This window comes from Typopeltis vanoorti, chromosome 18, assembly GCF_054136105.1.
Source record: "Typopeltis vanoorti isolate ZY-2024b chromosome 18, IOZ_Tvanoo_1.0, whole genome shotgun sequence".
NCBI classification, from domain to species: Eukaryota; Metazoa; Arthropoda; class Arachnida; order Uropygi; family Thelyphonidae; genus Typopeltis; species Typopeltis vanoorti.
Window position 1 is genome coordinate 86879655 of NC_143566.1, and position 8572 is coordinate 86888226.

An 8572-nucleotide genomic window follows, 5' to 3' on the forward strand; every position below is an offset into this window, starting at 1 on the left:
TATTTTTACAAAATAAGGGAATTGTATAGGATTGTTAATGATAAAATTAAATATTACAAGCAAATATAAATAAATTAATAAATATATTTATATATCGAGAAAAATTGGGGGTGCTGCAGTTCCGCAGTGCCTATCACGAGTCGCCCCTGTTTATGTATATGAAATTTATACGAAATTCTTTGTTTTTATTTCCTTTTTTATAATATAAAATTCTAACTGTATTATTTTTAACACTGCTAGAATTTTATAATAAAATAATAATAAAGCAAACTACATCTGAGGTATTCATTTACTTAGGATATTCATTTCAAAATTTAATTGATCATTAAGAAAAAAAAGTCTAACTTAAATTATACGGTTTCGTCTTTTAGTTAATTTGTATTCTGATGATTTTGCGCTCATGTGTACGCCCACATCTTGTAGGCATTCGAGACCGGATTCCTGCGGAATAGATTCGTTAATCTTTATTCCAGGAGTGTCTTTCTTTGTGTGTGTGTGTGTGTGTGTGTGTGTGTGTGTGTGTGTGTGTGTGTGTGTGTGTGTGTGTGTGTGTGTGTGTGTGTGTGTGTGTGTGTGTGTGTGTGTGTGTGTGTGTGTGTGTGTGTGTGTGTGTGTGTGTGTGTGCGTGCGTGCGTGCGTGCGTGCGTGCGTGCGTGCGTGGGGACGGTTTGGCTGTTCTGAGGGATGAAAAACCCGAGTTTCCCGGTGGAAAAACTCTCTGCCACCGTATGAAACCGGCTAACTCACCTTTATTCGAAAGAGACCAGATGCTTTATTTATTTGTTCTTTTATTTTATTTTTGGCGACGGGAAGGAGAGTCATTTTGTTTGAAACTGGTTTAGAAAACTTTTCGATCACAAAAAAGATTTGAACGTAAATCCGTTTGTCAGAGGGGGGGGGGAACTCCTACAGAGATAGTCACTAAAAATAGTGCTAACAATTATTTATACAGTTCCCTTTTGATGTTAAAAGACAAGACAAGAAATAATATCATGATATAAAATATTTTCAAAATAATACACAAAAAAGCCACTTACCTCAGAAAATAGTTTCTTGAAGATTCCCCAATTTATTGCTCTTAATGTCATTCACTTATTTACGGTTGTTATTAGGAACAAACACTTCCTATATAGATCAAAGAAACTTTTTAGGCCATTTTCAACTGAGAATTTGATGTAGGCAGCAATTAATACTCCCGTTTAAGTCGTAAAAAGAACATGGGGTTATTTTTAATTCGGTGGGAAGCATTTTTATTTATTTTTTTAATTTTTTTTTTTTTTTTTCCGGTCCTGTCTTCCTTAAGTGTTGTTTCAGTGCGTGGTTCGAAAGAGTTGGAGATCTGCGCCCTCTATTTCCGTACCATGCCACTTACGTGTAGCGTAACGTGGATGATTTGGGATAGGTTCGGTGTAATAATGGGAAGGAAAGAGTGCAAAAATGAAACAAAATCTGTCCCCGTTCTAATACGTAGTTTGTAATGCTATTTGATGTTCAGTTCAAGGATGGAGGGCACTCTACAACACAGATAAGAAACGTATCTGAATATGAAATCAGAGCGTGCAAGATGTACTGCTTTTCCTTTACCTAGACAGGAATAAATTAAAGTAATAAACGATAACGGTAAAAATTATATAAAGCGTTGTAATTTCCGCAAAGTAACTGTTCCACGCAGCTTTTAAAATCCATGGAAGAGCAGTGCACTTTCCAAAGACATCTTTATAGAATGGCATTTCCCAGCAAAAGTATAATGAAACTGATCTCTGTATCCAACTGAAAATAACCGCTATAGAAATAATAATAATAATAATAATATAAGCTACAGAAATAATTATCTCAGTATGATCTCTGCCTTCTCTTCAACATATACATAAGTTACTTAAATATCCCTCCCCCCCCCGTATGTCAGAAAGGTGTAGTAATTTTAGTTTTATTTTGTTAAGCAAGAAAATTTTCTGTGTCAATATATACATACGAAGCCTCGGCTTCAAAATATTCACTTCTATTTTTTGTAAGTTCATTACAGCAAGAACGCCACCTCAGTGATTCGATTTGAAGAAATATCTCATTTCTGATCGGAGAAATTTCTCTAACAAATAAAAAAAAATAAAAAAATTGAAACCAAAAATGAAAGACATTTACGTCATGTGATTTTTCATAACTAATAAAAATCTGGTGATATTTAAAAAAAAAAAAAAAAAAATTATGTAGTTGCGTTACAAAGATGGTTTCTACGACATATTCCATGACTTATAAGCCATAAATAAATAAATTATATATATATATATATTTGTTTGTTTGTTTTATGATTCTTTGAATCACACCGTCTTGGTGACACTGACCCCCTTGAAGTCTGTCAGGAAGTGGCACACGATATTGACAGTGAAACTAGCTTATAAAAATGCGATCCGTCTGCTAAGCATCTTTTTCCTCATCTGGCTGGCGCCTCTTATCGGGAGCTTAAGTGTTACACTGATATCCACTTCACTGTAAAAAAAAAAAAAAAATCCCATTGGAAAAGAAAAGAAAAAGAAAAGAAATACCACCACATTTGTCCTTGTAATAGCGACTTAACGCAGAAAAATTCTTTCATTATGACAATGCGGAATTTTAATGCCCAAAAGGAAGTCAACCAACGCCTATACAAACAAATGTGGCGCCCGAAAATAAATGAAGAAATAAAAATGGCGGAGGCGGTAAGATTCATTTTGAGACTTTAGCTCAAGTGATAGACTATATTTCCTCAATCTTGCCTTGTTCACACACACACTCACACACGTTGGAGTTCAATGCAGGAGTCATATTGAATACATTGAATACAATATGCCCAAATTTGGTATGATCTTTGAACTCAACACAGGATAAAGATCGATGTATGATTTAATACGACTTCAAATCGTAACTGTATAGGATTCAAGTGCAATAAAGTATTTAATTCCAGTACATTATTTCATGCAGTACTGAAATGTAGACGATTCGATCCATATAGGATTCAAGTTCAGTTCACTTCAGTTCAAAGTTCAGGCTATTTTTTTATTTTATTTTTTTTTAAAGGTGAATAACGTTATTTAATCACATCCGCTATATATGATTAGGATTCAACAGTATTTCAGTGCATTATTTTCAGGTTTAATGCATACAGATAAGAGCAATGAATTAAAGCACCTTGCCCACATTTTGTAGTACTCTAGTTCAATCAGGTTTTGGATAAAGTAAAAAAAAAAAAAATGGTATTTATTTATGTTTAATTTAAGCCCCAGTTCAGTACGGTGTTCAATTTGGTGTGGCAAGAAGACTATTTTGTTGTAGCTCCGTGCGGTGCACAAGACTTGCCAGGTCGTAAGCTGATATCCTAAATTAGCACCATAGGTAGGGCTTCTATTAAACATGATTATGGTCACATTGGAAGGCAAAGATTATTTATACCATCACACTGATAAAATACTTCACAACAGGCGTCATGCAGACAACTTAATGAAACGAAACAACACATTGAAAAAAAAAACGAATGGTTTAATCATTCTAGTTTTAACAACATTCTAAATCATCTCCCCCTTGCTAAATACACATTATACTAATGCGATTATTATTCCTTTTATATCCAGAAAAAAATCAGCATACTCCTTTTATTTCCTTATAGGGAGTGGGAGACCATTTTAGCCCTAAAAAAGTTAGAACTTTTGGAGACTGGGTGAGCAGTTCAACACCTAAGAAAAAGATAGCTAGAACCTGAATGAAATCCTATCTCTAAGCAGATTTCAAAGTTTATATTAAGCTTGCTATCTTTATCTTTATCCGTTCCCTATAAATAAACGTCTTCCTTCTCTTAATTCTTGGTTTCGATAAAGGTCTTTGCATCTGCAGATTGGGAGGTCAGCGAATAATCTAAAAAAACGTGGGCAATAAATTTTCTGTCACAACTATGGACAATAAGATCTCATTTTTGTTAATATGTATGTGAACACCCGGTTTACAGAAGAAAAAAAAGAAAAGAAATACTCTATGAGAGTAAGGTTTACATAATGACTTAATACACGGTGTGGATTGTACGGTATGACGCAAAAAAAAAAAAAAAAAAATCTTAAGGTGTTTATTTATGCAATAAATAACGAAAATGGTAGAAATATGGAAAAATAAATATGCTGATTATTTAAAATTTACTTCATTTGTTGGTAGGAAAACAACGGCAGAATGCAAAGTGGAAATATTGCCACCATATTTCGTGCGAGCAATAGAACAATATTGAGTGTGGAGGAGTGGGGAAGGGAAAGATGCAAACGAGGAAAGAGAGAATGGAAGTAAGATCTTTGAAATCAGTACCGTCGACAGGGTGTAGCATAAGGCAACCGTCCTCATGGCACGGCTTAATAAGGGCGTTCGTTCAGCCATATTAGGGTAGGCGCCGTCGCTACGCTAACAATTCCTGTTAGCGTAGCAAATACAGAAAGAAGTTTTTCCAGGTTTAAACTGATTAAAAATTATTTTTGCGAACAGCAATGACTCAAGAAAGATTGGTTGGTCTAGCAACTATATCGATAGAGGCGGACATAGCTTATAATTTACATTTAGAAGAGCTTATGAACAGTTTTATTGTGCGATACCCCCCCCTCCCGTAGAGCAAACATTTAATTAATATTATTATGTAATCGTTTTGCATTAATGTAATAAAAACAAAATAGCAATTAGAAATTTTCTTATATTTTTGTCTAATAATCCATCAGGGGTGATATTTAATTGTTTGCCTCAAGGCGCAATCTAATCTGGCGACGGCCCTGTTTGAAATATCAAGTAAAATTTAAGACAAAGAAGCAGTCTGATTGATTAAGCTATCATCTCGGGTTTGAAGATACTTTGTGAATGAACTGATAGTAATGCCAATGAAGAGGCGCTAAATTGAAGTATTCAATTAACAACAAAGGTTTCCACTCAACTGGAGCATTCAAAATCAACGAATGGAGGTGATCAACAAATGGAGACGTTCTGGCATCACTAGTGCAGCAAAACACCCAGGGAGGCTGCCAAAAATGACTAACAGGGACAGGAGGATGTTAAAACGGGTGGCACGCAATAACGGACTACATTCGTCACAGACCATCCGTGATGAGTTCCATAACGCCAGCAACACCATGGTGAGCACTAATACTGTATAGAAAAAGCTCCACTTACTGGGTTCCTACAGAAGAGCAGCGGCAACTTGACAATTGACCAGTGGAAAACGGTACACTGGAGCAATGAATCAAGGTTTACCTGTTTCCAGTTTGATGGCAGGGTGTGGGTGTGAAGGCAGCTTGGTGAACGCTTGTTGCCACAGTAAGGTTTGGTGGTGGAGGAGTAATGATGCGGGATGCATTCAGCTGGTTTGGAGTGGCACTACTGGTTGTTGTCTGTGGTTCCATGAATTTAACTCAGTACTTTGATATTCTGGATAATCAGGTGCTGCCTACACTGTGGAGTGTTTATGGAACGGACGCGTGTTACTATCAAGAAGATAATGCCTGATGCCACAAAGGTGCAGTTGTTATGGAATGGTATGAAGAGATCGATGTCAAACGACTGCCTTGGCCTACTCTGAATCCTGATCTCAACCCCATCGAACACCTGTGGGACGAACTGGAGCGGCGTTCAAGTCCAGAGCATCACGTCCGATCTTTCGCTGAATTCAGTGCTGCTTTGATAGAGTAATGGAGACAAATTCCACCTGATCTCTGCCTCACATTGGTAGAAAGCCTCCCTCAATGGGTGATGGAGATGATCAAAGCCAAAGGTGGACATACCTGATATTGCTCAAGTGTCCGGACAATTATTAGTAGATAGTGTACATCGTTAATGGTGCAGGATGCATTATTTTAGGGTTGTTAGCATTTCCGTTTTGATGTTGTTTACTATACCTGAATTGTGATAGAAGTAGCCAGTTATTTTGTTTAGGTCATGTTGTGCTTTGGAGAGTGAAGTGTTTATGTCTGTGTGGACTGTTAGTAGTATTGTGTCCTCTGCGTATTGATATATTTGAATCTGTAAGGCCAAGTTTTGAATGTCATTTATGTATATGTTGAACAGTGTGGGTGATAATATTGCTCAAATGTTGGTAAGATCAATGAATATGATCGTTGGTAAGATCAATGAATATGAGGATCTTACCTCCCTCGTTGGTAAGATCAATGAATATGAGGATAGCAAATTTGTTTTTATGAAGAGCTTTATTTAGTTCGTTCGTAATATCCTCTAATAACATGGGTTTGCAGTTCATTTCATGGAAACAGTACTGCTTTTGTGAGATGATGTTTCTGTAAGTAGTTCTGTATGTGTATTATTTTTTCAAGAAGTTTAAAGAGGACAGGCAAGTTAACTGCAAATAACATGCAAAACAACGAAAAGAGAATTTATAATTACTGCAAAATAACTCCTTAAACACCATGTAATGGATGGAACTTGAGAAGGAAGAATACTGAATCTAATAAAAGCATCTGAGAATCATTTTATATACATGATCACATATATATATATGCCATGCGATATATATATATATATATATATATACAGTATATATATGCCATATACAGGGTGTTCGGGATAAATTTGACATATTTATAATTAATTATATTTTTCCGTAAGTTACATGTATTAACACACACTTCTCTTCATTTAAAAGTTTGGACCCTTCTTCATTCATATACAAGATGTCAGAAAGGATGGATAGCTGGAACCCACCTGAATCATGGAAGAGAATAACTTGTATCATGATGATTCGTGCCCGCCATCAAAATAAGGATATTACGACTGCTGCCCAATGCTCCCTGAATACAGTAAAAACAATCAGGCATGAACTAGAGACTTGCAATGGTGACTACGAGGATGTAGCAAGAAGAAAGATCCCTAGCAGACGATCTGATTGCGTTCGTACAGCAGAATTCCTCGCAAATCTGCAGGAACAGGTGTTGAAGAACCCTGGCATTGGAAGTCGGGCTTTGTTCGTGGAGTTGCTAACTGTAGTCAAGCCCTGGATAACAAGGGTAGCCAATGGTAGGCCGTATGTATGGCAGCAGGATTCGGCCCCTTGCCTCACCTCTGGGAAAAGTCAAAAATGGTTGTCTGAAAATTTCTACGACTTCACCAGTCCAAATGTTTGGCCTCCAAACTCCCCAGACCTTAACCCCATGGATTATTTTGTATGGGGCGCAGTTGAAAAAGACACCAATCGCACTTCCAGTAATACAAAAGCCCAGTTAATGGATAAAATTAAAACAGTTTTTGCGGCCCTTCCCAGGGAGACTGTAGCATCAGCTTGTTCGAGGTTCCGAAGCAGAATTGAAGCTGTGATCGATGCTAATGGTGGTTATTTTGAGTAAATCTTGTTGATAGTATTGCAATTAACTCTGCCTGTAATGTTTTTTTGTCAATTCATTAAATTTAATAGATACAAAGAAGAATTTCTTTTTCCTTACGAAACTGTCAAATTTATCCCGAACACCCTGTATATATATGCGAGTGGTTAGAGTATCTGCTCTTCAGCCACAAGGCTGCGGGTTCGAATCCCGCTGTGGGCATGGATGTTTGTGGTGGTGATCGGCGGTAGATGGCGTTGGTGTAGTGCAGTCCGTTGGTGGATTGTGTGGTGGAGACAGAGCTGTAGATTAAGTTCCCTCCCTCGATGAGTGTTTGGACTCCCTGGAGGTGCCAAATAATAATTATATGGGTACTCCACAGAGTAAAAACTCATTATGAGAGACCCACTTTATCCATTAATACAATATCTATCATACATCACCTTAAACCTATTCACTGTTGGGCTAGATCACAAGCACCTCTGGCAACCCATTCCATTCACCACTCTCCAAGTAAAGTCTACACACCTAGTCTTCATACCCTTACTAACCACTCTTAGACAACTTCCAAGTGTGTCTCCTAGTTTTTAATCTTATAGAATGCCTTTCGTAACTAATAAGGTTCTATTATATTCCTCCTCCTCCACCTGTCAGCTAAACTCTACAACTCACACACTCAATCTATTCTCATAGAGAACATTCCACAGAACCTATCACCAGCTTGGTCACTGGTCTCTGAATCCTCAACATCACCTCCCAATCCTCGAGAAACGCAGGTGACCAAATCCGTGCACAGATTTAGCATGAGGAAAAAGCATAGCCTTATAAAGAGGGATAATAATCTCCCTCTCTTTATCTGTCAATGTGTTCTTCAACATCCAAGTAATCCTCTGAGCTATTTTGCCAACTCTTGCAATATGTCCTCTGAATTTCAGTTCTCTGTCCACTATCACACCCCCAGATCAGGCTGGGAACAAAAACTGTACTAGTGAGATTACATTACAAACAGAATGAGAGCAATCAAGCAGGATAACAGTGATATACACACACACAAAAAAAACAAGGATTTGTATTTAAGTTGTATCAATTTGGAAAAGGCATTCAAGCTGCCCAAGAGAAAAGCTGTTCAAACAACAATTATATATACTGTAAATACAATTATATAGTATAATGGTACAAAACATTGAGTAATATATATATAGTCTACATCCAAGTTGTAAATCACCAGTTAGAATTGAAGTACATGACGATGG